Source organism: Ailuropoda melanoleuca, chromosome 2 (assembly GCF_002007445.2).
Source record: "Ailuropoda melanoleuca isolate Jingjing chromosome 2, ASM200744v2, whole genome shotgun sequence".
Taxonomy (NCBI): Eukaryota; Metazoa; Chordata; class Mammalia; order Carnivora; family Ursidae; genus Ailuropoda; species Ailuropoda melanoleuca.
Window position 1 is genome coordinate 19,215,509 of NC_048219.1, and position 6,296 is coordinate 19,221,804.

The following is a 6,296-nucleotide window of genomic DNA, read 5'->3' on the forward strand; positions in this document are numbered from 1 at the left end:
GACAGAGATAGAGACAGCCAGCGAGAGAGGGAACACAAGCAGGGGGAGTGGGAGAGGAAGAAGCAGGCTCACAGCAGAGGAGCCTGATGTGGGGCTCGATCCCACAACGCCGGGATCACGCCCTGAGCCGAAGGCAGACGCTTAACCGCTGTGCCACCCAGGCGCCCCGTGACTGAATTTTCTTATCCCAAAGATGGTTCTGGCAGCAATGTGGAGGAGAAGCTGAGGCCAGTGAGGTGTCCACTGCAGCAGTCCAGGCGAGAGAAGAGGTTCCACGGGAAAATACAGGTCTAGGGGGCGTCAGAGATTTGGCAGCAAATATTTGCATGGCTGCTGGGTGTTTGACACTGTTGTTCCCTGCCCTGAAAGACAGAAGCCCTGCCAGCTAAAAAGGGACGGGAGGGGAGAATGGCTTCATTGCAGTCCGATCCAGTACAAAGGCAGAGCTCCCAGGGTGGTCATCAGGTCTCAGGCATTGAGGTATGCCAGTCGGTGAAATACAACAGAGCCTGAAAAAAAAAAAAAGGTAAATCTGTGTGTGTTGGCAGATTTCTAGGGTACGTTAAGTGACAAAGTCAAGATTTAGTACATTTGAAGAATTATTTCAGAAATTACTGTAGTGTGAAATATAGCCCACTGTTAGTACTGGTTGGTTACTTGTGTGGTGTAGAGATGGCAAAGGGTTTTTTTCCTCTCCCATTTCTGTTGTCCCGTCTGTGCTTAAATTTTCTATATTGAGCATATATCTTATAATAGAAATACATACTGTATATACGTAGTTTTAGCTGATCCTAGTTGTTTCCAGCTGCTCCCAGGAGCATGCGGCTAACAGCAGTCTGAATCACTCCCTGGTCCCTCCGTCTCCCAGGTCTAGGCAGTCTGCAGTGCCTTCCTGGGTGCTCCCACAGTACTTGGTTCATCTCCCTGTAGAGCATTTAACCTAGCGTATCACAAATGTGTTGGCCTGGTTTTCTCTAGACAGAACTTGAGTCAGGGACCATGCTGACTAATACAGTGCCTGGTCTATGATAGAGCTTAGGTCCTGGAGCACCATGGAACTTAAAAAGTGCATTTATGCATTTCTGAACATTCTGCTTGGGGGCCAGGGTTAAACTCTCTGAGCCTGCAGTGTGACACCAGGACTCACTATCCCCTGGAGGGAAAGGGGTGTGGCCATGTTTAGGGGGAGGGAGACAGAGTAGTTTCTGAGTGTACTCACTCGGTTCTCTGAGTTAAGCTAACTACCAAGGCCATAAACAGAGGGTGTGGACTTTACTTTCTGTATGACACTGGGACCAAAACCGGCAAGGAAGGAAGATTGCTCTTTGTTCTAGAGCTCCACAGAGAGCCATCGAGGTCTGGCAAAAAGCACACAGACTTTGGAGCCAAGTAGACCAGGAAGCCCCATCAAGCCATTAAACCCCTTGGGACCCTAGTTTCCTCTTTTGCGTGATCACAGATAATATACACTGCACAGGGTTTATGAAGGGGAGATAAATGAGATGGATGTGTGGCCGTAAACATTAGTTTCTTTCTTTTTCCTTCTTCTGTAGTATACCTCTCAACTTTGTCCTGGGGAACCAAAGGTCTGACCGAGGGCAAGAGACCAGTTCTGCTCTTTTGGGAAGAGCAGGTTAGGAGTGTAGAGAAGAACCGGGAGTATTGCCTGTCATGGAATGTCCCCTTCCAGTGCCTCTGAGCTGCTTATCTCTTCCATCCCTAATAGACCTCCACCTCTCTGCCATTTTAGGCCTTCCCTTGCTCTGGGTGACGCTCTTGAGTAAGATAATCCGGATTGGCCCATGTGTTTGCTTCCGTGCCTGCTGCGGCCCTTTTTGATCAAGAGACCTTGGATGTGTCACAGATTCAGAAACCAAGATTTTCTGTTTAAGTTTTCAATTGTAAATAAAGTTTTGTTTTGTTTGGGTACACGTGTTGTTTTTAAACAGTTGTAATGATAGCCTGTCTCCTCACACCTTAGACTGGCTCTCACCAGAGGCTAGCATGGACCAGAGTCAGACCGTCACTGTGGTTAGGTGATGCCTCAGTCTTGCAAGCGATTGTAGCAGTCCCCTCTTGGGTTCCAGCTGATTGGGCAAAGAAGGCAAAGCTCCAGGGCTATAAGCACAATTTGTTCCAAGGATGTTCCCAGTAGGTTCAGTGTGGTTGGTTCTGGAGCCTGTGGGGAAAGGATCGCTAACTTAGGATATTTTTGGATCAGAGACTATTTGGTAGAATGTGTCTCAATCATGATGACGTGGGAAAAATTTACTCAAAAATCTTGGTTTCAATCTGGGGTCCTTTTTTAAAGAGTAGAGGTTTCGAGAAGTTCTCATCCCCTTTCAGAGCTTCAGTTTTCTCATCTGTAAAGTGGGGATGATAATACCTACTTCATAGCATTGCTGAAAGGTTCATATAAGCAAATGGATATGAAGGTCACTTGTAAACAGTAACATGCCTTGGAAAATCCTTATCTTGAAAGGACATAGCCCAACATAGAAAGATCCCAGCAAGCATAATGTTCAAGAGGTAAAGAGAGTTCCATGGTGTTCCTTTTACAAGGCCATTTCTATGCATTCCTACTTTTTCTGTCTTGGCTTATGGGCAGGGATGACGCAGAACTCCTGGCAGCGGCAGACATAGCACAAAGCTGAGCTCTGTGACAGAAGAGGACCTGGTTCAAAGCGCCATTTCCGTGTATTGGGGTACAGGGAGCTGGTGAGACATATAAGGGCCCTACAATATAGATATTTGCAACTCCCTATAGCTAAGTAAACAGGGTTCAGGGGACAAAGTGAAGAAAGGACTGACCTAGCGGAGGAGAGATCTTTAAATAACTAGAAAAGGTGGAATTATAGAGCGGAAGGAGAATGAGCAGCTCAGATCCTGAGCTGATGTTCTTCTGATGGGCCTTTCAGTTGAATTCAGTTACACTTGGCACCTGCGTTCTAGGCCAGTCTCTGTCCTGGGCCCAGGAGCTGCAAGATGAGTAGGATGAGGCCCGTGCTTGTGACAGAAGATAGGCACATTGCCATTCGGTGTGGTATTAGAATGTGAGCCCTTACGAAGACAGGAAATTTGGTTGTGTTGTTTTTTGTTTTGTTGCTATGTCCCCCACCACCTAGAAAAGGTAAGTATCTAGTACCTAGTAAGTGCTCGAGAAATACCTGTTGTATGAATGGTATGTACCTGGTATGCTGCGGGGGGGGCGGGGTAGCATGAAAGGAAGAGGTAACGTTTGCGGTAAGTATTGACAGATTGGGGGCTTTCTAGGAAGAGGAACTATGTTCTTGGGCCAGAGTCTGTTAGGGATGGAGGACAAGGTGAACATTATTTTGCAAAGGAGATTCTTGGAATGAACCTCGCCTTTCATATCACTTAAGGGTGGCACCGGCATTGTCTAAGCTGTGGCCACCATGCTGGGCAGCGTGGGAGGGGCTAGCGAAGCAAGTGGAAAGCTCCCACCTCCCTCCATTTATCAGGAACTGTTCATCCTCTAGTGCTTCAGTGCCATCTCTGCGCCCGTCGGGAGGCGGCTACGAGGAAACCAGTTTCCTAAATAACTTATCTTTATGCTCATTGAGCTTGATGAGAGAGTTTAGTGAAATAATTGGAAAGTAAATAGTGACACTCTTAAGTAACATTTTAAGGACAGATGTTACAGAATTGACATTTCTGTTTGAGAAGCCATCCCTTAAAAGCAATTACATAGGGAACATTGCTCATTTATTCACAGAGGTGCTGCTCCCATTGTTCTAAGTGTCCACTTCGGGAAAAAGGTCTCAAACCTGTAGGGCACACTTTTAGATGTCCCCAGTGTTGGCAGAACTGCCTTTTGAGGAAACATTTTCTTTTTAACAGTCAAAAGTTATCTGGAGCTGGAACAGCTGAATAGCAGCTCTAGAATCTGCCTGTTCTGTCCATACACATTATTACTGCAAGCCTTTTTCACCTGGTTACTGGCGCAGTTGCCCAGACAACCTCTCTGCTGCCGGCACCTTCTCCAGTCCATTTCCTGTACCACATTATTCATAGAACAAAATTATTAAGGTACTGAGTGTTGGGTACTAGTCTAGGTGCTTCAGGAACTCAGTCTGAGGAGAGGAAGATGTAATTAATGCAACACAGTGTGTTAGGATAGGAGGGTCTCCTAACGAAGTAACATCTGAGGCAAGACCCAAAGGATGAAGAGTTAAGCAGGCAAAAGAGAAGAAAGGAGAAAGGAAGAGTTCTGTGTAGAGGGAATAGTATGTGATAGCTCAAAGGAAGCAGTGGCTAAAAGATCTCCTGGAAGGTTGAATAAGAAATGTGAAAGAAGTGTCAGAGGTAAGTTCGGAGAAGTCCTATAGGGTCCTGTAAACCACAATAAGGAATTTGGACAAACCTAAGGGCAGCAGTGGTAAGACTGTCATGATCAGAGAGGTGTTTTCAAAAGAACACTCTGGATGTGGTGGTGGAGAATATTAGTGTAGGAAAGAGGTGAAGAGTCGCTAGGAGACCACAGCAATGCTCTAAAGTGAGGGGTCAGCAAACTATGGTTGGCAGGTCAGATCACACACCCCCTTTGTCAGTGGCTCATAAGCTAAGAATAAGAATGTTTTTTAAATGTTTAAATAGTTGAAACAAAGGATATTTTGTGATACGTAAAAATATGAAATTCGAATTTCAGCGTCCACAAATAAAGTTTTTTTTGAACACAGGTGCACTTGTTTATTGATTGTCTGGCTTCTTTCAAGCTGTAAGGTTGAGCAGTTGAGACAATTGTCTGGCCTGCAAAGCTTAAAATATTTGCTATCTGGCCGTTAGAGGAAAAGTTGGCCTACTCCTGCTGTAAGCAATAGATGATTGCCTATACTAGTGTCATGGCAGTAGGAATGAGAGACTCTGGTTTGGCATTTCAAGATTTTTAGGACTTATTCAGGGGGGCCTTTAGAAGGTGGAATTGACATCCTAGATGATATTGCACTGGCGTACTGTCTCCCTACTTCCATTTTGTTCCTCTACAACCCCTTCTCCGCTCAGTAGCCATTAAAAACAACTTGCCACTCCCTACTTAAAATTCTAAAATTACCCTTCTCACTGTTGCCCTTAGGATAATTTCAAATAAAGTGTACCTAATTTGAACCCGCCTACTTCTATAACCCAACGTCTTCATTCTAGTCTTACTAGACTACTTTACTTCCATCCCCCCACTGCCCCGTGCCTCTAGGCTTTTTTTTTTTTTTTAAGATTTTATTTATTTATTTGACACAGAGACAGCCAGTGAGAGAGAGACAAGCAGGGGGAGTTGGAGAGGAGGAAGCAGGCTCCCAGCAGAGGAGCCCGATATGGGGCTCAATCCTATAACACCGGGATCACGCCCTGAGCCGAAGGCAGACGCTTAACGACTGAGCCACCCAGGCGCCCCTGCCTCTAGGCTTTTGCATAAACCTTGTAGTGCCTGGAGTCAGCGCTCCACCTTCTTCCTACCTCCACTCCCAAAATGCTTCGTGCTTTTGCAAAGCTGGAGTGTTTGGAGTTTGGGGTGTTTAAATTTCTGCCTTCATCCCTAGACTGAATTTAAGGCAGAAACTGAGTCGCGAACTAGTGCGTCCCAGCTGATCGTAGACCCTTAATAACGAATGAAGGTGGAGGACTTCAGCTACATCAGGTGGCACCCTCAATTATAAATCGTTTGTGAGATGAGTAATCCCTATTGCACACGGCTGTAGTAGGGATAAAATGCAAGAAAAATGCCCAGCTTGCTCAATAAACGTGAACTGAAATTAAATCTGATTTGTGGCCAAAACAAAACGACGTGAATACTTAACGAGACAGTTCTTCTATGCCTGGTAAGGTGGTTCAGAAGGCAGGTCCCCGTGGAGTACACCACCGCCCTCCGCCCTAAATATGCTGAGCAGGGGCGGTCTGACGGACTGCGTGGTCCCTCCAAGGTGACTGCTCCGCCAAAACGGACGCTCTTGGAATGCATACATTTAAGTCAGTTCCAAAAACCCTCGCTGTGCCGAGAGTACACGGCCATTGTAGAAAAGAGGGCTCTATCCGCAGTAATGGTCTGAGGTCACAAGGACCACATTTAAAGCAGAGGGAGAGAAGGCCTTCCCTCCACATGGGGCTAAGGTGTCGTCGGGTCCCCTTACAAGCCCCTGGGTCAGGCCAGGTAATCCCGGTCAAGCGTTTGCCGGTCCCCTTCCTACAGCCAAAACCTAGCCCCGGACGTGGGGCCTCCCCGCGCCGCAGCCTCATGAAAGTCACGTTCGCTCTGCCCGTCCTCTCGGGTACTCTATGGTTCTCGT

General features: G+C 46.6%; 1 protein-coding gene across 2 annotated transcripts in view; it reads left to right on the forward strand.

Moving 5' to 3' along the window:
• The window catches only part of PPIH (peptidylprolyl isomerase H), a 19,902-nt gene extending 17,973 nt beyond the window's left edge, over positions 1–1,929 (forward strand). Inside the window, exon 10 of one of the 2 annotated variants that reach the window (XM_011234962.3) lies at positions 1,751–1,929. The gene's annotated coding sequence lies outside the window, so the exon portion shown is untranslated. The other variant, XM_019808093.2, reaches the window with a different exon arrangement.
• The last annotated feature ends 4,367 nt before the right edge of the window (positions 1,930–6,296 follow it).